The following is a 27500-nucleotide window of genomic DNA, read 5'->3' as shown; positions in this document are numbered from 1 at the left end:
TGGCCTTGATTATACGATGTACAGAAAACTCGATTGCGCCGAAGAAACTTCGACGCATTTTTTATTTGTTTAATATTAATGTAGCCTAGCGACAACGCAGGGAAGCGTAGCTTGTCTAAGTGATGGCAATCATAATAACTTTTCACCGGAATCTTTCAGAGCAACAAAAGACAATTTTGTAATAAATCGCGATTTGAATAATAAATAAATATTGTGTTGAAATTTTCATTCAGTTTTCAGGGAATATGGAACTGAATTCAGTCTCTTTTCATGAACTGTGAATCTGAATTTTCTTCCTTTTCTTTTTTCACCTTCTCATTTTGAAGAGCATAAAAGGTCAAGGTGATCAGCAGGAAATACAAGAATAAAATTTTATTCTCTGGATTTTGCAATGAAATGGGACAAGAAAAGAAATACAAGAATACAATTTAAAAATGCAAGATTAAAGAAGGCACAGAATACTAGCAAGGGGATTACAAATAAAAATGGGGAATTTATTGCAAAACATTTATAGAATGGTGGCAAAAATGAGAAAATTCACATTACTAAAACAAAGGTAAAATCACTAAACTCGTTACTGTGTTTTAATTAAATTTCCCCGTATGTTTGCTGGGCAGACAATATACATATGAACACACTCACGATTTATGATTTATATATATATTATATATATATATATATATATATATATATATATATATATATATATATATATATATATATACACACACACACACACACACAATGTAGAATCTACTGGTCATATATTTATATAGATATATATATATGTATATAATGTAGTTATATATTAATAGATCTATTATGTAATAGATAATATCTCGATTAGTTCTTTCGCGCTTTTTGAATAGGATTGTTTTTTATAGATTGTTGTTCTGTTGAAGAAATAGAAGCTGTGATGTCCGTCTCGTCTCCCGCGACCGGACATCACAGCCACTTCAATTTCTTGCACTTGGATCTTACGGCTTTATAGTGACAAGCATATCCAAAAAAACCGCCAAGAATTGAGAAGTTAAGAGGGCAGTGACTATTGCAATTACATATACACACACACACACACACACATATATATATATATATATATATATATATATATATAATATATATATATATATATATATATATATATATATATATATATATATATATATATATATATATATATATATATATAGAGAGAGAGAGAGAGAGAGAGAGAGAGAGAGAGAGAGAGAGAGAGAGAGAGAGAGAGAGAGAGAGAGAGATTCAAATTCACGGTTCTTGAACAGAAACTGAATTCAGTTCCATATTCCCTGAAAACTGTTCTAAAACGTAAACACACTATTTTTTTTTTTTTTATCCAAATCGCGATTCATTACTGAACTGTCTGTTGTTGCTCTGAAAGGTTCCGGTGAAAAGTTATTTATGACTGCCGCCACCTAGACAAGCTACGCTTCCCTGCGTTGTCGCTAGGCTACATTAACATTAAAAACTCAGAACGACGGCGTAACTGTTTCCTCCACCTGTGTAATACTTGTTGACTGATATCCATGTTGAACGATGGATATCGCCTAAATGTCATTTCTCTCATAAAAGGGAAATTGATTTGAAATGCCGTAACGACTGAGGCTAAAGGTTGTGTTCAGTAATGAGGTCAGCGTCGGATCAACTTTGAGTTAATACCGGATTACGTTACGGCCATTTCCGCTCTTGTTTTGTTTATTTAGCGTAATGATGTTGCTATAGGGATTCTATTGATGCACTCGTCCCTGATGAATTATAATCTGTATACAGAGCATCAATCATTCTTTATAATCAAGCTAACATGCACAATTACACACACAAACACAAACATATATATACAGTATATATATATTTATATATATAGAGAGTATATATATATATATATATATACTGTATATATATATAATATATATATATATATATATATATATATATATATATATATACATTTATACATACATGAATACATACAAACATACATATATATACATGCATACACACACACATACAAATATAATACGTTTGTGTGTCTATATGTGCGTGTTTCTGTATGTGTGGATGTTGGCCTCATAGAAACAAACAGCGATTGATGCCCTGTATGCAGACCACAATTCATCAGACTAATCCCTATAGCAATAGCACGACGCTAAAAAAAGGCGAAAATGGCTGTAATGTAATCCGGTATTAACTAAAAGTTGATCCGACGCTGACCTCGTACTTTGAAGACAGCGGCTTACAGTCTCTGTCGCTTGAAACATTTCAAATCAATTTCCCTTTTATGAGAGAGATGATATTTTGGCTATATCCATTGTTCAACATGGAGTACTCGCTCACAAAACACATTTGCTATATGTTGGGTTAATCCTCCATTTCGGTGATTATAGATTAAGCTTCTGTAATCCGAAAGTAGTGTTTTTGAAATTATTGTACTTGTTAATATCAATAATGACTATTTTTCATTTGTACTGTTTCTCAAAATATGACTGATTCAGTTTTCATAATAATTTTGGACCTTACAATTTCCAATTTTTTTTTTATAATTTTGGACCTTATAATTTCCAATAATATGAATCCTATGAGATACAATTTTTTTTAGCATTAGATGATATGCTGGTATGTTCAAAAATGAAAAAAGCAAAAAATCATAAGATTATAAACAATTGCAAATGCATATTTTCCTGGAAAATCACTTATATATATGTATGCATAAATAACATATATACATGTATGTATGTATGTATGTATGTATGTATGTATGTATGTATGTATGTATGTATGTATATGTGTGTGTGATTTTCCCGGAAAACATGCTTTGCAATTGTGTATAGCCTCTGTCGTTTGCAACATTTCAAATCAATTTCCCTTTTATGAGAGAAATGACATTAAGGTGTTCAACATGGATATCACTCAACATGTATTAACAAGTCTAGGGTCACTTCGCTATCCCGGTAAATATGGAATTCACTATCTGTAATCCGGAAGTAGTGTTACGGAGATAGTTTTCTTTTTTTTTTTTAAGTGCTAGAACAAATGATGTTAAGAATGTTGATGATCCGATCGTAATAATTTATGTAAATAGTTTCTGTATAGTTGAGTGAAATCCGATGATACTATATGGTGTATCCGTGTTCCTGGGTAGAGCTCTCGGCTAGCACGCTGTTGGCCCAGCGTTCGACTCTCCGACCGGCCAGTGAAGAATTAGAGGAATTTATTTCTGGTGACTGAAATTCATTTCTCGTCGTAACGTGGTTCGGGTTCCACAATAAGCTGTAGGTCCAGTTGCTAGGTAACCAGTTGGTTCTTAGCCACGTAAAATAAATCTAATCCTTCTGGCCAGCCCTAGGAGAGCTGTTAATCAGCTCAGTGGTCTGGTTTAACTAAAATATATTTAACTTTGTTCACTCTTTGCTAAATTGTTTTCGATTAAGGTTCTTAAAGAGTGAATTCTCGTGTGGAAAATACTTCATATATCAGTGTGTGTTTAATTAAGTTTGCTTTTTAGGACATTTGTTCTTTCATATATCAACGTAAAACGACTATTAATAAAATGTGAGCTTTACCTTTAATTTTCTGCGGTTCTTTTGCTCGAGGAGAAATGAAATTTTGAAAAACAGGTTATTAATTATAATTCTTTCCCTCTCCTCTCTCATTCTCTCTCTCTCTTTGTGCATGTGCGTGAAAATTGCGATAATGTGTCTATCAGTGCTTTTTAAAAACAACTGTTGTAACAGTCTATTAGTTACTTTATCAAAATCCCTTCATTTATTCTTAGCGTCATTACTCACACTGAGTACTATGCCACTTTATAACATGAAGTCCCTCAGTCTATTAAGGTCTTTCTGTCTGTCCACCTGTTCCTATGCCTTCTTCTCTCTATCTATCTATCTGTCTGTCTATCTATCTCTTCCTGTTTGAAATTCACTGATCCTCTTTCCTCATTTCTTTTTCATGCCGTAACATTCCTCGAATTCCACCGCCAGTATCTCCTCTATCTATTCATCTGTATTTTTTTCAGGTTTACGTTCACACTAACTTTTCCCCCATCCGGGTGGCGATAATACTATGTTCTATTCAATTTCGTTAATTTCCCCAATTTTCTGCGCCATGGAATAATGAAAAAAAAAAAAAAAAAGGTTTTTGTTATCCCACCCCCTTTAAAAAAAATAATAAAATTAATGACAGGGAACAACGTTCACTTAAAATGAGAATTTGTATAAAATTACTATTTATTCAGAAGATTCAGTCGCACAAGGCAATTAATTCTCTACCATCAAAATTACATTTTTTCCCTAATTGAAACAATATCCGTTTTAATACAAAAGACTACACAGCCAGCTGTTACACCTGCGCGTCTGCGAGATTTGTCCTGTCAGTCCGTCTCTCCTCTGTGCCTTTTACTGTACCTCCATTCATATTATCTTCTTCCGTCTTGCTATCCACCCTCTCCTGACAATTATTCCATAGTGTAACTGCGAGGTTTTCCTCCTGTTACACCTTTCAAACCTACCTACGCTCAATTTCCTTTCCAGCTCTGAATGACCTTATAGGTCCCAGTGCTTGGCCTTTGGTCTAAACTCTATATTCCATTCCATTCTCTGCCTGCCTGACACCATTATATTTGTATATTGTGAATCTATTGCATTTGTATGCCTGTGAAATTTGTCATGTTTGTCTGTTGATCATTTGTGTCTGTGAGATTTTTTTGTCAGTTTATTACCGGTGTATGTCCAAGGGAAGTCTCAGACGCCTTTTGACATTTAACGCAGTTGACTGATTTGCCAGTGCTAGTTTTTGCATCGAGGCAGATACAGTATATTTCTTGCTTATTCTCTTTGACAGCTTTATCTAAGAAAATTTTCACGGATTCTACAGTATACATATGGAATTCGTCTTTTTTTTATTTTAGGAATCTTACGCTTGTTCACTAATATTAGTATCTTAAAAGCTTTTCATGCTAATTTTAATAAAAAAACCCCAGTATAAAAATGTTATTGATAATGACCATAAAATGTCCAGCTACATGGGACGGCTAACGCTGCTGATTAAGAGACAAAACTGGCAATGAATTTGGTATTATGCTTTATATGGAAATACGCCTTTGTAGTGGAATCTACTTATTCTAGAAAAAAAAAACACTCAGTTAAATATTGAGGTCAGACCATTGGGTAACTGAATTCAGGGCACATTACTCTTTTAAAAAACACTCATAGTACCCAGAGTCTTGAAAAAGGGAATCGAACTGATTCCCGAAAGCTCTCTGCAGAGATTTATTTTTAAATATATGTACACATACATAACCATGGATTTATTTCTTCAAATTACTCTTTTATTTTTTAAGCATGAACTCTGTCTGCCACACTGGATGTAAAACAGCACATTTTGCTAAAATATTCAAGTTAATAAATGAGGGAGACATAAACTAGAACATATTCTAGTTGTATTATTTGTAACATACTCCATTTCTACGGGAAATAAAGAAAGAAATTGCCAGAAAATCTGAAAAGAGAAAAGATACATGAAGGTATAAACTGAAATTTCTAGTTAATACGCAGAATATGAGTGAATTCGTTTCCTTTGATATCAAAAGAACTTATTTTTAATTTCATTCATTTTGATGCTGTTAAAGTGAGCTGGTATTTTTCTAACCTCGCTTAAATACGTAATTTTCCTATTGCAGTCCCAATCCACATTAATTAAATTCTTTTCTAATTGGAATGCCCCACTTCGTTACGTTATAAAGTTCGTCCATATATATCTGATCTTCATTTTCTTAATGTTTACTTACTTAATTCAATTCGATATTTATTAAATTTTTCTGAGAAAGTTCTGAGAAAGTTTTTGATAATGCACAATCGAGATAAACAGGAACACAGGAGCTACAGTTGTGCAGGACATCTGGCATTAGTCAAGAGACCTCAGAGACTTGTAGATGAATTCAGGTGGTAATATCACGTTAATAACCAGTAGTTCTTAGCCATATTTTGAACTCTAACAGGTATCGTGAGTCACAAACCACTAGTCAACTGATGCGGAAATTCTTTCACAAAAATAACTTGACAGATATGGAACACTCAGCCTTGCTCACTCATTTGACTTTTACACACACATACACACACAGACTCATATATACATATATATAGTATGTGTATGTATGTATGTATATGTGTATGTATGTATGTATATATATATATATATATATAATATATATATATATATATATATATATATATATATATATATATATATATATATATATATATATTACACATAATCATGAAGTTACAATAAAATAAGTTGATATCCAATTCACGCTACTGGGAATATCCCCGAAGGGGAATCTTTAAAGTGATAAGTGGATCGGAACCGCCGGGTCTCGATCTCTCGACACGGTAACTTCCAGCGACTTTATTCGACGGTCAAAACCATTGGTGGCTATCGAGACCCGGCGGTTCCGATCCATTTATCACTTTAAAAATTCCACTTCGGTGATAATTTCCCATCGGGGATATTACCGAAGTAGCGTGAATTGGATATTAAGCGATTGTAACTTCATAAATGTATATAAATCACGGTGTGATAAAAATTTCATATATACATACACACACACACACACACACACACACACACACACACACACACACACACATATATATATATATATATATATATATATATATATATATATATATATATATATAAAGCTTATCTTTACTAAGAATGATAAGAGTCCGTACACTGTTAAACATAAACTATTTTCCGCGAGTCCTCCTTGGCGGGCTCAAAGTTTAAATGTCCCCTGTTAGACCTTTTGAGGATTTCTGATGGGCGAACTTGTAGCATTTGAGCAGGGCTGTATCGCCCACTGACTTGTTCAAGTGGAGAAGTGCGAGATGGCTCTCCTGTTTTGAAGACTTTCTCTGAATATGCAGATATTTGGGGAATTTCACTGTCTTTGTTCTCACTGCGTATGCGGTTCCAGCCAGCGCACTGTATTTTGACATTATATTTTTGACATTTAACGGTGTTTCTACGGGGACTCCAATCCTTATGCAAGGGGTAAATTGATGATGTTTACTGTTTACTGATAGCAAGCTCTCCTTAATCACTGAGGAAGTTTGAAAATAACCGATATATAAGATGTTAATTGCGAGTAGAACAGTATAATAGAAAATCAGACTTGAGGACAAAATTATATACAGCAATTATATACAGCAATCGAGAGTAAAATCTTTTCAGTTCTATCATTTATTTCCTACGTGGAGCTGATGTTGATTGCAAGGCCATTCAAAATGAATGCACGAGTTCCTTTCTCGCGTAATAGAGACTGTGGTGCAACTGTATTGGAACTTACAAATGAATGATATTGCCTCATACAAAGCAGTTATCATATTTAAAATCATTAAAACATTGCTTTTTGAGTTGAATTCTCAGTCAAATTACCCGTCACTATTACTGCCATATGAAAATTACAGTTTCATGAAAGGCTAAATTACTTTCACCGTACTCTGCTAGGATAAATTAAATAACTGACAAACACATTCTTTTGGTCTGTTAATACAACAATCCGATTTTCCCCGTAAACAACGATTTTCCCTGTAAACAATGATTTTCCCGTAAACAATGATTTTCCCTGTAAACAATGATTTTCCCTGTAAACGATTTTCCCCGTAAACAATGATTTTCACAGTAAACAACGATTTTCCCTGTAAACAATGATTTTCCCTGTAAACAACGATTTTCCCCGTAAGCAAGGAATTTCCCCGTAAGCAATGATTTTCCCTGTAAACGATTTTCCCCGTCAAACAATGATTTTCACTGTAAACAACGATTTTCCCTGTAAACAATGATTTTTCCTGTAGGCAAGGAATTTCCCCGTAAGCAATGATTTTCCCTGTAAACAACGATTTTCCTCGTAAACAAAGATTTTTCCCTGTAAACAAAGATTTTTCCTGTAAACAACGATTTTCCATGCGAACAACAATTTTCCCTGTAAACAACGATTTTCCCTGTAAACAAAGATTTTCACTGTAAACAACGCATTTCCATTGAACATCGATTTTCCCATGGAAAAGAGATTTCGCTGAACGTCGCTCGCATAAGATAATTAATTTCCTATTCTAATTAATATTACCTAGCAACATGAGCTATGCATGTGCACTCTATCGTGTCATTAGAACTGAATACTAGTTGTGAACAGTAGAAACATACCAAACGCATACAGTGAGTATCTTTAAAAAATATATTATTTCATACAAGAAGGTTATTTTTTATTATTCCTTGAATGAAAGAGGAATGAACATGTATGTGGAAAATTATTTCACAATTTCAATTCAGCCTATAGAATTCTGACTAACCAATTGCTTTTACCTTTAATGTTTTAATGCACTGGAAGAAAAGGAGATAAGATAGCCTGTGTAGTCCTAACTAAAATCCTAAGAAGTAAAAGTCTAAGAATAAAAATGAAGAACAGCTCCTTCGGAAGTTTTGCCTCAGCTTTTAGTTTTCTGTAAAAGAAAACTATTGTGCCGGCTTTGTCTGTCCGTCCGCTCTTTATTCGGTCCGTACTTTTTCTGTCTGTCCTCGAATCTTAAAAACTACTGAGGCTAGAGGGCTGCAAATTAGTATATTGATCATCCACCATCCAATTATCAAACATACCAAATTGCAGCTCTCTAGCCTCAGTAGATTTGATTTTACTTAAGATTAAAGTTAACCATAATCGTGCTTCTGGCATTGATTTAGGATAGACCACCACCGGGTCGTTGTGAAAGTTTCATGGACGCGGCTCATATAGCATTATACCGAGACCAAAAGACAGACCCACTTCGGTGGCCTTGATTATACGCTGTATAGTAGGTCTGAATGGTGCCGAAGAAACTTCGGCGCCTTTTTACTTGTTTACTATTGGATGGAATACAGAAAAGAAAGACCAAGCACTTGGACCGATGAGGTCATTCAGCGCTGAAACGGAATTTGACGGTGCAAAGGTTTCAAAAAGTGTTGGAAAAACCCTCGCAGGTACACTAAGAACCATTGTTAGGAGGGTGGGAAAGTAAGATGGAAGAAAGGAACAGAAAGGAGGTACAGTAAAGGAACGAAATGCGTTGCAGCGTTAGGGGTCGAAGGCACGCTGCAAAGAACCTTAACGCCTACAGTGCGCCGTGCAACACTTATTTACAGGAGCTTTTTACTATTGCCAGAGGAGTAAAACTAATGGTTTGATGATTTCAGGTGTCTTTTCCTATACTAAGGAAGAAAGGTAACCCAGTCAGAACCAAACGTCATCTTTTTTAAAATGTGTTAAGTGGACTGTATTTTCCTTCGTCGCGAGAGAACGTCCTTTGTGAAATGACAGAATGATGTCTGCGATAGGACTGTTAAGGAGCAAAAAAAAAAAAGAAAAAAAAAAAACCAGACACACACGCGCGAATGTTTTAGAATCAGTATAGTACCCTTGCAAAAATTATTTAAGGAACTATACAAGTGACGCATACTGAAGGTAACAGAGTTTAAAAATGGTATTGTATTTTGCGTCCAAAATATTTCGGTGTAGGATTTTAAAATTCCATTAAAGTCGCGGTCTTTTAATTTCTCATTTAGATATAGCATATTTAGTGGGTAATGGTTTTAACACTTTGATGAATCATCTTCATTTTAAGGATGTGGTAACTTATAGCTCCAGCTGACAATATGACTTGAATTAATTCTTTATATATTGTGGTTACGTAATATATTCAACATTATTTCACTGTTTTCAGATTTCTAAAATTCTCATCACTGATGCACCCCTAAGACTAAATGTTAGTAAACCTTAAAGGATCTTTTGTACCAAACTCATTAAAATGGACATTATTTAGGATGAAATCATACGCACCTAAGAGAGCAAAAAAAAAAAGTGGAGAGAACAATCATAAAAAGACCAGGAAATTCAGAAATATCAATGATAGAAGTAAAGACAATCATCGAGACCAGCCTAAAAAAGGCATGGGCACAATAAACGACTCAGTCATAAATGCTGGAACAAATAATAAAAAAATAATAATAAACAGAATATGAAAAAGAAAATAAAAGGGGACAGACATTAAAACTGATATTCCGAATGCACGAGAGGATTCTTTTTCTTCGTACCTAAAAGGAAGTAACAAAGAGTGTGCTAGGTCAGCAGAAATTCTCGAATATGCAATAACAACATTAAGAATAGCCCTTGGAGACAAGAGCTGCGTGCGCAACAGGAGGTAAATGAGGAAAAATGAAGAATAGCAGATTTGGAGATTTTGCCTCAGCATTTTACTACTCTCCGCAGTGGAGTAAAACGTACGGTTTTGATGCTCATTTCAGGGTCATTTACAAGTTGAGTGCTAAGAAAAAGGCTGAGATGATAGCAGTGCTGATTTACTCCATAGGGGTGTAGTGCCGTCATGCAACTCACGCGGTGCACTGTAGGCATTACTTAAGGTTCTTTGCACCGTCCCTTCGGCCCCTAGCTGCAACCCTTTTCATATTCCGTTCATATTCTCTTTCTTCCATCTTACTTTCCACCCTCTCCTAACAATTATTTCATAATGCAACTGCGAGGTTTTTCCTACTGTTACACCTTTGAAACCTTTCGACTATCAATTTCCATTTCAGCGCTGAATGACCTCAACTCCCAGCGCTTGGCCATATGCCAAAATTCTATATTCCACTCCATTCCTAGAACCAAACATAATCTTGTTCAAGTTTGTACTGATGATAAGTACTCTTGTTCATGTACAGATTTTGCTTTAACAGCATCCAAACAATGTGCCAACGGTATTTGGCTTTTACATCGGCAGGAATGGGTTTTACTAGTCTCCGTTCATTCATGAAATTACTCATCAAACACGTTGTTGCTTAAGCGTATCGCCTAGAAGACTAAATGCGCAGTGAGCTGTTTACATAGTACATATTAATCGCGCTTTCATTATTAGAAGGAACTGAGATAAAGTAAATACAATAAGAAATTCCGTTCTAATTCATCGCCTTTGTGAAATATCAGACATTTTTTTATGTAAATTTTTTAGTAAATACTAAAAAAATAAAAAAAATAATTAGAAACAGAGTCAAAGGTGAATTTCTAATAACAAAAAACTAGGAAACAATTACGTAATGATAATGAAGCTGAATGAGAAGCATCTTCCAATTTAATGAAAGAGAAAAGGGCAGTGGCTAAATAAAAACAGCAAAAATGCGCCGAAGTTTCTTCGGCACAATCGAGTTTCCTGTATAGCGCATGATCAAGGCCACCGAAAATAGATATATCGTCCGGTGGTCTCGGTATAATGCTGTATGAGTCGCGGTCCATGAAACTTTAACCACGGTCCGGTGATGGCCTGTCCTATATAGTTGTCAGACGCACGATTACAGCTAACTTTAACCTTAAATAAAATAAAAACTATTGTGGCTAGAGGGCTGCACTTTGGTATGCTTGATGATTGGAGAGTGGATAATAACATACCAACTTGCAGCCCTCTAGCCCCAGTAGTTTTTAAGATCTGAGGGCGGACAGAAAAAGGCGCGGACGGACAGACAAAGCCGGCACAATAGTTTTCTTGTACAGAAAACTAAAATCTGCAATAAGGCACAGGTAGTGAAATATGGTTAAAACATATAAGATCCACGCGATAAGTGCAAAGTATATAACGATTTATTAGCAGAGAACAAAAATGAAATGAAAAATACTTTGGTAATGGAGTTCAGTCTGTAAAAGTATTGTATTTATGTAGAATAAAAAGATGAGCATTCTAGAGTCAAGATATCACCAGGACTACCATTTTCAGATAAAAACGTTGTTCGTCAGTTTTAAAGAATCTAAAATTCTAGCTATTAAATTTCATGACCTACAAAGAATTCAGTAAGAAACCATGGAAAGTGTATATGAGAGATTTTGGATTTAGAACAAACAGAACTGAAAACCAGTCGAAATGAAAAGAACTGAACTGTTATGAAATAAGGAGAAGTAGTAGTACATTATAGTTACAGGTGATATTCCAAAATGAAATGAGTAAGTGTCGAATTTTACTGGAGCAGAAACAACGTACTCAAATGATATAAGACAAAAATAATTTCACTTTAATTATCCAAATGCAATGAAAAGTCCGACTGACAACAATTCCTTGTATATATATAATTACAAAAACGTCGTTCATATTCTTGACAGATTTTCACTAGGACAACATCATATGTCCCTACAAGCTAATGGGTGCTGAGGAATTCTGGGAGGTGCTCAGTCATTTGGTATTCTCAAGGTAATCTTCATTACAATTTCATTGCTGCCTCCTGTAACTTAATTTTTCACGTGGGTGACATATCCTTTCATAGTGAAAATACATCTAATGCATCTGTTCTTCAGGAGAATGAATGAATTTAATAATAAACCGTGTGAGACGTTGATCGCATTTTTTTCGGCCTATTTCATAAGTTATTTTGACACTTGAGTTTTTCTTCGAAAGGTCTCTCAGAACTATTTCGTAGGTTACTTTCCTATCGAATATTTACTTGGCTAAGCGAACTTTACTTTTAGAATCCGCGTTCTCATAAAATTTAAACCGTAACCTTTCAAAGAAAATACCTTCTTGATTTTATTCTCTCTATTCTTTTATAAGGCACTGCGTCTCTTGGTCAGCGGTCAGCCTCGGTTACTTTTATTTTTGTCAGTGTGAAACTAGAAGAAAAAGGATACCTATAAACCTGAGTTTATATATATATATATATATATATATATATATATATATATATATATATATATATATATATATATATATATACAGTATATATATATATATATATATATATATATATATATATATACAATATAATATATAATATAATATAAATATATATACATATTATATAAATAAACATATGTATACATAAATATATACACACACACACACACACACACACATATATATATATATATATATATATATATGTTATATATATATATATATATATATATATATTATATTTAGATAGTATATATGTATACATGTATATATTATATAAAATGTGTGTAATGTTAAAAATCGTGTGCATATATGTTATTGCACTATTTAGATACATGTATGTATAAATGATAAACTTGGGATTTTGATTAAAAAAATTTACGTAAGAAAGCCAGTAAAATTTAAATACATTATTATTGCGCATTATTATTATGGGGTTTTGATTACATTATTATTATTTTATTATTATTAAAATGTATTATTATTATTCAACTATTTCGTAAACCACCGTTATGTTGGTACTTGGTACTGCTAAAATTTTTTTTATTCTTCGTTCTTTTTCTCTTTTGAATTCGATGGAATTTGGTGATTCAGCTCCAGTGATTTTGTTGCCTCGTTTCCTTATGTATTTTTCAACTCCACAGTCAATTTAGAAGCCAAAATTCCTACCACTTTTATATCTAGATCTATATATATCTACGGTATGGTCTCTGGTCTTTAACACTGTATACTCTGACGGGTAAGTTGGTTTACGGGCTTTTAATCGTGACATATTTCAATATTATAATTTCTGGTTTTTGAATGTGATTTGATGGCACTTATTTAGAAGATACTTATTCATAGATACTTTAAGACCATGGCAAGACGATACTGATTGCTTAATTAGATTGTCTTTAGAGGTTTTATGTTAATAAAGAGCACCACACTGTTCATATCTCTGGAGTTGAGAAATAACAAAAAAGTTATCTCTAGCCTGTCTTTGTATTTAAAAGTCGGAATTTTGACATTTCAAAAAGTTCTCCAAGGAGGAAAGTTTTCCTTTAAACATTTTATGTGAGCTCCCATAATGATTATTCACTAGAAACTATTTGTGTTACCGTGAGCAAAAACACAACGTAGGCACACTATAATAAAAAGTAGATTCTGTAACTGCAAAGTATTTCTATATACCAAACACCTATTTTACTTACAGATTAACCGTATATATAATCGCCAAATCAAAGTCCTTCAAAAAGAAGGCATCGTGCTTACCCCATATTAAAAAATGGGAAAAAGCACGTTAAACGAAGAAGAAGATAATTGCTTCCAATCCAAATATCGTAGAAAACAAATTGGTTTGGTGTATATATTTATTTAAGATAAAATTAAAAATATGATATTTTATTATTCATAACAATGAGTTCATTTCAAAGACTATGCTATTCTGACTTAAGCCTCCCAAACAGCAGAAGGAAATGAAGAAAGTAATGCCTGTGCAAAACTTTCTGATTAGGTTTTTCAATTTCACCTGAGGGTAAAGGTGTGGTACCGGTGGACGGAAAAGAAAGTGATCGGACGAGAGAGAGAGAGAGAGAGAGAGAGAGAGAGAGAGAGAGAGAGAAGAGAGAGAGAGAGAGAGAAACTGGAATACTTTAAGAGATGTCCCTTTGAAAAGTTAACAATGACAGATTAAATTCTCCTTTAGTGAGGTTAAAAGAAACTGACTGTAATCGTCAATAGGGTAAGAATGGCACGTTTTCTTAGGCCGAATACAGTCCTTTGTTTTTACTAGCATGGGCAAGAAAAAAACAAATGGGGAATATGGTGACAGCATACAAGTTGGCAGTTTGTCAGAGTGTATTTAAGGCTTTGCTTAGGGGTGTATTATTGGTAAGACTAACGGCATCATAGATGCGATTTATCCTTATTCACCTTCCTAGGAGGATAACCAGTGAAATGCTGCAGCAAATTTAAGATGTGACGATTATTAATGTTTGCAGCGATATTTTCTTTCCTGACGGGGAGGTCCCAGTTCTGCAAGGGGTATGAAGAAATTCAAGGCTGACTTGAGTAAGTTATATTTTGTCATTTAATTTCACATGTCATTGGAGTAGGGCAAAAGCTGAATTTTTATGGTTTCATTGGCACACATCAGGCACTGGTTTTTCAACACCACTTGGAAATAGAATGGTAGGTGATAGTTTCCTTCGTAAATTAATAACAACCTTAGCGACGTCCGATGTTTTCATTAGGGCACCTATAATTCTCCAGCTGAAAATTATATCTCTTCAACTTAAAGGAGTTATTCAAAAGTCGCTCAGTGACTTGACCAATCAAAGAATGTTGAGCGACTTGCGGACACTCGTATTTGCTAAAATCAATAGAACAAGCAAATAGATAGCTGTTGTAAAGTAATATGCAAAAGAGGAATAAACATGATGTGACTACAAGGAGAGAGAGAAATATACGAAGGGAAAACGGGAGAAAGAGATGAATGTTTTGTCCGAAGATTTTCTTTTCCAAGAGGTAGGGGAAAAATTAATTGACAAATGATATTCTCTCTCTCTCTCTCTCTCTCTCTGTCTCTCTCTCTCTCTCTCTCTCTCTCAATCTATCTTTTTCCCAGAAACGCAGATCAAAGGGAAAATATAAAAATCTTCAAATAAAAATGAATTTAGGATGCAACGAATATCAACGTTAAAGCTTATTCAATACATACATTGGCTGAAGCAAAAAAATTCTTCACATGTTAGTGTAAAACAAGAGCAAACCTATTTTACATCAAAGGCTACTGAAGACAAATTGAATCAAAAACTTATTAACGGATTTAGCACGAAATCAGAAAAACCTTTCTGATAGGAATTGTGTTCTATTTTCTAATCCCATACATACATACACTATATATATATATATATATATATATATATATATATATTAAAGATATATAGGCTCATATATATATATATATATATATATATATATATATATATATAATGTACATATATATATAGATAAATATGTATATGTAAGCATATATATGTGTGTGTATATATATATATATATATATATATATATATATATATATATATATGTGTGTGTTATACATATGAAATTTAAAAGGTCCAAAACAGTATTTGTAAGACAAAACGATGTATTCCTATTGGCAATACTTCAGCCCTGATAACTGCTGCGTCAGGACGGTTAGGGACTGACGCTTAGGGACTAGATTACTTAAAAGGCGTATGCAGGTATGAAAAAAAGAAGTTGGATTAAAAACGGTGTTTGTACTATGAAGAAAGGGTCAATCCACTGTTGTTTTACCCTAATTAATTCCAACCTAGATCGTGTACAGTGAACGGATCCGGTGGACAGTTTGCCTAAGATTGAATCTTAAATCAGATTTCCAGTGACCTCCTGAAAGGTTACGTTCTCAGTTTTGCTGATGATAGTGGCAAGTTCCAGGAAATTTGAAAAACAGTCTCACTCCAGTTTATGACAAGACCAGTATCCTTCATGTGTTTGAAAATCCCTGAACTCTCAGCAATATCATACTAATAGTTTAAGTCCTACTAATCTTTATGAAATGGATCTACCGTTCTACCTGGAATAGATTTAATTACAGTTGTTACATGGGCTTTTATAAACACCGACATCAGCTGTTACACAAGCAGGGTGATGTCACTACCATAAAATCTGAATCAATTGGGAGCTAACGACGATTGTAACAACGAAGAACTGATCCTTTTCATCATGTGATTACCGTCATTCTGATCTCAGCAATGCCGTTGTTCTGCACTTGCATATTTCTTATAAATACTCCTGTTACTTGGGAACCGTTCACATTCACCAGTGGTGAAGACCAATGATGACATCTATCGAAATATATGGGTTTGTTGTAATTTCACGGGCCTTTTCAATTTCATAGAACTTTGTTGGATTACAGTAAAAGCCACACGCGTACACGCATTTATATGTAAATATATAATATATATATTATGAATATTACATGTATATATATATATATATACATACATATACATACATACATTACACACACATACACAGTATAATATATATATATATATATATATATATATATTATATATATATATATATATATATATATATATATATATATAGTATATATATATATATATATATATATATATATGTGTATGTGTGTGTGTGTGTGTGTGTATGTATAATTTACAAATCTATGAAGTCATTGTTAATAAGTGCATATATATATATGTATATATATATATATATATATATATATATATATATGTATATATATACATATATGTATATATATATATATATATATATATATATATATATATATATATATATACATTTTAAATATATACTTATACATATACATATGCATACATGACCACTTACCCCAAACACCACTGGAGGAAATCGTGCACTTGGAAAATAATCATACAAAAGTCATCGCTTGTGGTCTAGACAAATAAGAAAAGGAGACGAAGCGATCATTAACGTCTGTGAACTTAGAGTAACAAAGACTTCCCTCAAGCAGCGCTACTATAAAAGAAATAATATTTCCTTAGTTTTTACAAAACTACAATTTCTGCCTGGTAATTCCTCTCCTCTCAGGATTCAACACGGACGATTCCACTATAGCTAATCTACAAACAAATCTTATAAGAAGCAGTGTCTGAAATCCTTGGAGCCTAATGTATAAGAAGCAGTGTCTGAAATCCTTGGAGCCTAATGTAGCCTCAGTGGAAATTCAATCAGTTTAAAAATGTGAATGGTGATTAAGAGGGTTGTGCAGTGGATTTTGAAATTCACTCTTAGGAAGGATTATTGACATTGCTAAAAACCACCAGTGTATATCTATCAAACAGCACTCTCCAGAGATGGGGAAATACGGATTAAATGCCCTTGTGATATTCAGAGAATATCAGCTTTGGATGGGGATAACGTATTTGTCTGACGGTTACCTTTCACATTTACAACAGCATCAAACATGACAAAGCCGGTTAGAAAGATATCTGAACATGGGATAAAAGAGAATTACCAAGAATAAAACTGGCAATGTGAGAAAAAAAGTCAGCGGGGATAGATGTTTTAGAGAAAAGTCACGGTATAAAAGAAATCGAGAATAGTTGGTTTAGAAATCTGGGATCTCTAATTTATTATTCTCCAGAGGGGAAGCGAAAGAATTAAAAGAGTCTGCGGAAGATATTTTTTTTAATCAAAATGTAAAAGGAAGACATTTAGAGCTTTCGCTGATTTAAAAGTGAACATGGGATTTTCAGCGAGTGCATCTTTGATTAGCTGTCGTGTGCGCAAAAATATTATGCTGTTTTAATTTAGAAAACCTTGAGTTCCCATTTGAAAATAATTACAAGCGCTAGAAGAATACTGTGAATGGAGGTGAAGGTCTTTCAGTTTCCGTTTCTTTCAATAAAGTGAAAAGCTATCATAAAAGATTGTATAATTAATGACTGGCTATACATAGAACAAGAGAAAAAATATAGTCCAAAACTTCATGGTACTGTTTAAATCCTAAATGAAATAGCAGTCGCATGTCCTATTATTTACGTAATTTAAAGAAATTGTAATGGTAAACGATAAAAATGGTCATGCTTTCTCCTGCAGAAATACCATCATTGATATATTAAAATTACGAGATAATGTTATATGAATCACACACTAACTTAATTATAAATTACCCTTATATATTTACACTGTACACATTCTACATGTGTTATCCGAAATCAATGATTTGCCCGCTGAAACTCCTATTACAATTTAGCAATTCATTGTTTTCCTGTAATAAAATAGACTGATCAACGCACACAATAGAGTGGGGTGCGCGACGCAGTGCTTGTACACAAGAGTTACCATCAATGCACTCTAAGACGATTATCAGAACACCATCATGAACATTATGTTTATTACTGCGTTGGCTCAAGGCGGGTAATGCCATCAATGCACCTCACGCGGCGCACTTTGGGCATTACTTGAGGTTCTTTGCAGCGTCCCTTCAGCTCCTAGCTGCAACCCCTTTCATTCCTTTTACTATACCTCCGTTCATATTATCTGTCTTCCATCTTGCTTTCCACCTTCGCCTGAAAATTGCTCCATAGTGCAACTGCGAGGTCTTCCTCCTGTTACACCTTTAAAACCTTCTTGAATCTCAATTTCCCTTTCATAGCTGAATGACCTCATAGCTCCCAGCGATTGGTCTTTCGCCTAAATTTTACATTCCGGTTCCAATTACTACTTCGCTGGTCTATCAGATGCTTTGGAACTCTTTTCAGCCGAGTCTGATGTGCAATTCTCGTTCCTGACAACAGGGAAGTGACTACTGTCACTGGACGGCAAACGTTTTCGACACAGGCCATTCTCCTCATATCCTAGCAAAATCCAACAACACTTTTGTAGGCTGAGACCTACTTCTCCACTGATACTCACTTCTACAGGCTTTTGCATAGCTAACAACACCCAAGTTGGTTTGTTAGACATTTCTTCATTATTCAAAGTGGCATTCAATCGGTATTCACTCGACTTCCGACGCCAAGAGAGAATAAATATGCACAATTCCCGCTGTTGCTAGGGGCTGATAATTACAACTGGAAATTCATTAGCCTCTGCAATTGACGTTAAGCGCTTTGGATCTCTTTTCACTTGTACACACCTTTGATTGCATATAAAATGAGGCTGTATTCTCGAAGACTTTAATCAATTTTAATTTGACAGAGCAACATGGAAGCAAATTAGCTGAATCTCTGTTGTGATATACCAAACACCGGGAAGACTTTTATAAAAGGAGTTTCCCTGAGTAGATTTTTTTTTTCTTGGAAAGTCACGCAGTTTACGAAGAATCAGTCTAATTCAAGAGTGTAAACTTTGATTTTCTTTGTGACAAAGTATGGACGAGAGATAAATCGTTGCAAATACTTTTACAGTAGAGGTCGATATTATGAAGACTTTAAATTATTATATGTTCATTTTTTCCCAAACAAAATGCTGTACCGAGACGTGCACACTTTTACTTCATTTAGCATTCTCTTCTTTCATGTCGTCTTGCTACATCTTCCATCATCTTGCTCCATAGACCTAGGCAAACTTCGCACTGCGGGGTTCATTTCAGCTTTTTTCTCACATGAAACTAAAAATGAACTTTTCATGGTATGAAAAGAACGGTTCTGAAAGGCCCTCTCTCTCTCTCTCTCTCTCTCTTCTCTCGTTGCGCAAATCAAAAGGCAAATGCAAATTTTCAAAAGCATAAATAAATTACAGATGCTACCTATATGGACGTAAATTACCAGTAACTTTAAACATTTATCGGATGCAGCAAAAATTCTTCGTCTGTCGATCAAAAAACAAGAGTGAACCTGTGCCCAGATCAAAGGTTATTGAGGACAAATTGAATCAAAACAAAATAAAAGAGCTTCAATATTCCAAAAGCAAAAATCCAAAAATGTGTCCAGATAGAGAGAAAATTTTATTAAAGATTGGATGCACGAGTATGGGAGCATATATGTCATTGAAAAATACATCAAGAAATATCTGAACAGCAATAAAAAAAATAAAGTAAAAACATGGAAAAAAGATGGCAAAACAGTAAAAAAAAACAAGATTAATTCAAGTGATATGGAACAAACAGATGCTACATTATTAAAACTATTCGTGGAAACGACTTTGTCCTTGCTCTCACAACTGTGGATTCATTATCATCATCACTATCACCATTATTATCACCGCCTTAAAGGCCGTGTGACGCAAAGGGCCTCTGTGAAATATCCGCAAATATCCACTCCTGTGAGAACTCACTGGAAAAACCTACAGTAAAATGGAAGGATCTTGCCAAATCCAACGAAGAAAAATATAAAACACTGATTTAAGTAAAGAAGTCCATATCCACAAATGGAACTAAATACAGATATAAAAAGATACAAACATCCGTATCCACAAATGGAACTAAATACAGATATACAAAGATACAAAGAAGTGTTATAGTTTTATAACGATATTTTAGATGAAAAAAAAAAAAAGTGAATAACAAAACAATTCAAGCTATTCAATAGAGTGCCAATTTTCAATACCCAAAAGGAAAAGGTTTCAAAACTAAAACGGGACTTACCAAATTGAGGACAAGCCGGGAATCAGCAAGACTGAAAACAAAAGAAAACATTAGAGTGATGAAAACAAACAAATGCTCTCAATGTCATGGGATTACGGGTAAATAAACAAAATCATTGATTGCTATACATTTGTTCTTGGAGGGACGGGGGCGCTTATGCCATAGCAGTGAATAATGTGAATGTCAAAAGAGTAAATAGGGATCTTTCCTAGATAGTGACCCCCCAGTGGTTTTCGATGGTCGTTATCTGGGACTAATAATTCTTTGGGGTCATTATCTTTATTATATTTACAGTCTTTTGTTTATGTTTTTACGGTAATCCCCGACGGGCTTGAATCCAAACACGCCACAAAGGTGATACATACCGTTAAAACCTTAGTGGTCAATTATCTAGAAAAAGATATGCAAACAGTTACCTTGACGCCCAAATTCCTTTCCAAGAACTGTTTTAAGCATCTACACGACACACTGAACTACGAACTCTCTGATCAAACACTCGCATTCCTGCTTTTAATTTTGACATATTATGAATATGGGGGATTCTTTAACACCTAAGCACATTCTTAAAATAAATAATCGTATTGAAAGGGGTAAATCGTTCATACTGAGCACCGGTTATAGGTGCCTCATAGCATGAGACATTTCAATTGCTATAAAGAACTACAAATTGTTTTTATATTCAATACTACTATGCATCGCCTTCTACAAGGAGACATCAATTTCAATTTTAAACGGCCGCGCCACACACACACACACACACACACACACACACACACACACACACACAGAGAGAGAGAGAGAGAGAGAGAGAGAGAGAGAGAGAGAGAGAGAGAGAGAGAGAGAGAGAGAGAGCAACCTCGTACATGTCAACAACGGTGAACAAAATATTTCATGTTATAAACGAGATACAACAGCAGTGATCTCAGCTTAAGAGGCAACGAGAGAGAGAGAGAGAGAGAGAGAGAGAGAGAGAGAGAGAGAGAGAGAGAGAGAGAGAGAGAGAGAGAAATTTTTTTAGCCCAGTCATTTTTTCGACCAGTAATTTGTCATAGAAACTGATCTACACAAACTATCTCACCATACAATGACTATAACTTGAGTATTGTTCTAAAAGCACTGTGAGAGTATTCAGTGAATAAATTACTTTCCATATCTGAGTATTCAGTGATTAGATTAATTTGCATGTATGTATGTATGTATATGTATATATATATATTTATTTATATATATATATGTATATATATATATATATATATATTATATATATATATATATATATATATATATATATATATATATATATATATATAGGTATATTATATATATATATATATATATATATATATATATATATATATATATATATATATATAATAGTGTGTGTGTGTATCTATATTCCCATAATACTGGACTGTCAACCAAAACAGTAGACACGTTTAGACCTAACTCCTCTTAAAAGAAAAAAAAAATAAATAAAACATCCAACCCCACATAACTGAAAAATTACTAAAGATAAAAAAAGAAACCTTTTCATCCGCTCCAATTGCGTTATCATATATTTTTTTTTTTTGCCCTTCTCCTTGCGTCTTGCAGAGGAAAAAAAAATGAGAGGGGACGCTTCCATAATTCTCAATGAAGGCGAGGATGGAGAAAATTAAGTTTACCTCTTGTTATGCACCACAAAAATGGAAATGGTAAAATGTTGTTGTGTGCGGGGAAACAACGTAAGAATTTACCGTCTCTTCACAAGACGTTACGTGATGGCGTTGCCTAAACAGAGATTTCTCTCGGGCGGTAGCTTGAGCGCTGAAGGGCCTGTTCTTGGGGAAATCAAGTACTATAGGCCTCCTGGAGAGAGTGGCTGCGAATGAATTCCTAGCTGGGGGGGGGGGGGAGGAGGAGGGGGAGGAGCAGAGTCTTCACGAAAAATGCTGGATGCGGGAAAGTGTAGGTGGCGTTCATTCTGGCACGAATGAATTTATGTTGACTTTCGTTTGGTGAAAAGACTTTGCGGTTTGGAAAAAATGGAAACTGGGATTGTTTGGCGGCAAATCTCTTTAAGAATAAAATTCATGTTCAACAACATATTTGAAGGTACACATACACGAAATTGGATATAGGACTAACTGGTCGTTTTCACCAAATACACATGGATTTTGAGTAATCACAATGACCTTTCCTCACACTGTTTGATACTCATATAAATGCAAGACTCGAATGCCAGTGATATATAAGTGGAGAGGCTCTCACTTCTGTAGAGGGGTTCTAACTCACATGTAAACGATATATATCAAGTCTTGGCAACCTACTAGTCAACAGTGTATCTCATTTATTAAATCAACGGTAGGCTGTCAGATCACAAAATTGAAAACTTCAGATTTGTTGGTCGCAGCCAGAATGACGTTTCCGGAAAAATAATTGCATGCAGGAATTTTGAGGACATTGGGAAGTTGACAGGTTACTGAGGTTATTAAAATAATTTTGAAGAATATATGATAGGGATATTTTATTAATCGATTTGATCATATATTTATGTCTGTTTACATGCTCATTTATTAATTATTTATTTCCGTTGTAACATACTTTTGCTCTCCCTATTTTGTACAGTCGCAACTTTGCATTATTTCATTTGTTTCATACGTTCATTTACCTAATTATTTATTGCCTGACCCAAAATTCACGTATAATCTCTTTTCTATCACTTCGAAAACTCAGGGAGTCACATATATAATCTCTTTTCTATCACTTCGAAAACTCAGGGAGTCACATATGTTCTTAACGAGAACCACAAACCGTTACCAGGTTCCAGCTAATAGGGTTCGGTCGACTAGTTTATCGGAGAGACTCGACTTCAGTGGCTGGGGCTATTGTCTGTTGACTTAGGTTCATAGCCATGCGGGCCCGAAGCGATAACATTTCCAAGGAGCCGCTGTCATCTCGTTACCTTCCTTAGTTTTAAGGACCAACTTCAGTCTACCGATTCACTTTTTCTCTTTTCCCGACAAGACATCAGTCAAGAAGCAAATGATGGTGAAATTGTCAGTATATAAGTTCTTTTTAGCCCTGATGATAAGCGTTGGAAGACAGTAAGGTATGAAATTCTGCATCACCTCCTTTTCGTCTTCCCCTTCATATTAATTATTATACTTGCTAGATTCCAACACTTCTCCGAATATGTATGTATGTATGCATACATACATACATACATGCACATATATGTGTGCGTGTTTGCATGTATTTGTTGTCTGATTACATCCTCATCATCATCATCATCATTATTATTATTATTATTATTATTATTATTATTATTATTATTATTATTCTCTCCCCAATCAGGCGATGGGGGTAATCAAGCCAAAACAGAACAAATACTTCTCTGTATAAAAACGATTTCTTTTCTTTCACTCATCGACCTAATCACAAAATGTTACCCAGACACCCTCGCCAATAATGTTAAGGTCTCTCAAGCATAATCTAAAATTACATAAATACATAAATTTATACAGATTATATACTTATCATTTTACCGGACATACATAAATTCATAAATCCATGACGCTAATTTAGCATCAGCTTGATAGTTGCGCGGTGGTTTATAATAAAAGTCTTTCCCACACTGGAGGCGCAACTGAGAAAAATCAGTTATTCAATCGTAAAGGCTACACACAATGGGAAAAGAGGTCAAAATAAATTATTTATAATAATTTATTTTGTATATGTTTCTCTCTCTCAAAAAAAAAAAAAAAACCGGGTGTTTACTGAGTGGAGGTGAATAAATTCATTTTAGTTTTCTGTATTTATAAAAAAAATTCACTCTCACCTCACGAATGGTGGTTGCTTTTGTTGAAGCCAACTTTAAGTGACAATATAGAAAATATTTTAAACTACTTCACAGACCTATTGAAGTAAACTTTCTTTTTTCATTAATTATATGTATATATATGTATGTATGCATATATATGTTTATATATACGTATGTATGTATGTGTATATTATATATATATATATATATATATACATATGTATATATATGTATAAATATGTATATATACATATTTTCACAATTATTATAGGTGGGGCCTAATAAACTTACCACAAGGATACTACTGTTCTGACTGTTCACCTACAATTGCAAAATAAAAGAGAAGGAATAAGATTGAAGGCCTTCCTCTAGAAGGATTTTGGAGATATACTCTTAGGATAACTAAATTACATGCATTTACAACACAATATTCAGAAGATAAGGAGAATAAGGTAGGCCACTAGGGTCCTGCTGCAGCATATATATAAAAGGAATAATAGACGTTAACTGGGTGCCAGGGAAATACACTTCAATGGCACTCTTCATATGGTTGCGATGGGATTTTTCTTGATGCAGCCAACGAGCATACAGTCGTGACACCACTCCTTTCTGCAATTGGAGAAAGGCATGCGATCACTGGGAGAAGTCACGGTTATAGCGAGGATAAAAGGCTGGCGTTGAGGGCGACTGAGATCCTCTCTTCATGAAACAATACTGAATAAACTTACGACACGAGTTTGTCATATGACAGGTCAGGTCTATGTGAGGATTACACCCTGAAACGGAAACGTTTAGGAGAAGAAGTTAGGTCACTGGATAACCGCAATTCCTTTTAACGTACCTTAATTCTGAAGAGTTGGCTTTGCAGTCACCAGAGAGAGAGAGAGAGAGAGAGAGAGAGAGAGAGAGAGAGAGAGACGGGGATTAGCACTGATTTAAGATACCAGGACTCTGAGAGTTTGCGATGCAGGGTCTTTTATTAACCTGGGGATTACCGGCTTTTGGTTCCAGGTGCATTCTGGGTACATCCGCTTTCTCTTTGGGCGAGGCTGGCCGGTTATAATTATAGAATTGGTTAGAAGCGGCCGCTGGCCGGTTAAATGAGGTTAGAGAGCCCGACTTTCTCCTTTCGGTGAGACTTGGCCGGCAATACTCCGAGGTGGGGTCAGTAATCTGGAATAAGAAGGTTTACGGCAGTCACAAAACTCAAGAGAGAATTAAAAGAGGATTAAGCGCCAAGGGAAAATCAGTACGAGTTGGGAGCAGCAATCCCACGCCGACCGTCAGTGAGTCTCTGCAAATTAATTTAACTACAATATATGACTTACTCGATTCTTGCAAGGCGAGTTGCCTTGAGAGGGTTAACTCCTTAGCAATATATATATATATATATATATATATATATATATATATATATATATATATATATATATATATATATATATAATACTGTATATACATTCACTTTACTATGCAAATTATTATAAAACGCAAGTGGTTGATTTTCTCAGATGTAAAACATTTCCATTTCATGAAGATTTCTTCCATATAAACTAAACTTTGTACATAGACAAACATTATAGAAATGTCACTGACGTGATGGTAGTAATCACTTTGCAGGAAAAGAAGAATGGATAAAAAGGACATTTTAATCGTGCTCATAGTAATGGGCTTTATTTATTATTCCACAGACTTCCTTGTTCAGGTTATATCCTCTAAGACGCCGAAAGAAATGACGAAACAAATATAATTGGAAAGTTTTCTAAATTGGTTTATCCACTTCCTCTTCCTCGTACGGTAGAGGTATGTTGCCAAAGAGAGAGAGAGAGAGAGAGAGAGAGAGAGAGAGAGAGAGAGAGAGAGAGAGAGAGAGAGAGAGAGAGAGAGAGAGGGCGTTGGGGGGATGGAATTGGAAATCTACCTTTCTTGAGACTTCCATGTTAAATGCGTTCAATGTTTATTTACGTCTATAAAAATAAAAAGAAGAGAAGAAAGCAGAAAATAAGGTCATGAATTCTGATAACCGCGGATTCAAGAATTTGATATCACGGTTTTAAAACACTAACGATGAGGTTCAAGAGAAGTTATTGCGTAACTGAGGGAACAAAAACGATCAGTGATATAATGAAGGGGATGTTACGTAGAGAAACTTGTTTACAGCCGATTAAGGATTTCTTTAATGCTTTCATATATCATGCTTTTTAAGTGCAGGAGAATAAGAAATCTACTATTCATTAGTCGTTATATGAAAATTCGAATTGCAAAATATATCCTGAGTTCAAAGTCTGCCTGCAGAAGAGTAACATATGAACATACTTTTTTACATAAAAAAGAATACTCTTATGAAAAATTACGCGAAAAACAGTATATGTATTGAATTGCATTCTGTGCAACTTGAAAGCTATCGTAAAAAAAATATATATATATATATATATATATATAAAATATATATATATAATATATATATATATATATATATATATATATATATATATATATATATATATATATATATCAAAATATAAGAAAAATCAAAAGCACACACTTCATGGCATCTGATACCGTATTACCTGTATTTTTATAAATAATTATCGCAAACAAACTCTACAGACCCTCCAATAATACCGACGATTTGCTTTTTGATATCTCTGCCGCGGTGTCCACCAAACGGTTTCCTGTTTTGTTTTTTTCAGTACACACGTTTCAAAGCACCGGGAACAAAATGTTATTAAGGCCACTTCAAGACTCTTTTCACAACTTGGTGTGATGTGTTTAAACCCTATCCCCGTTTATGCCATGAGTAATAGAATAGAATATAGAATTTTGG

This window comes from Macrobrachium rosenbergii, chromosome 55 (genome assembly GCF_040412425.1).
Source record: "Macrobrachium rosenbergii isolate ZJJX-2024 chromosome 55, ASM4041242v1, whole genome shotgun sequence".
Classification (NCBI taxonomy): Eukaryota; Metazoa; Arthropoda; class Malacostraca; order Decapoda; family Palaemonidae; genus Macrobrachium; species Macrobrachium rosenbergii.
The sequence above is the reverse complement of the archived record's forward strand: the minus strand, read 5'-3'. Positions refer to the sequence as shown.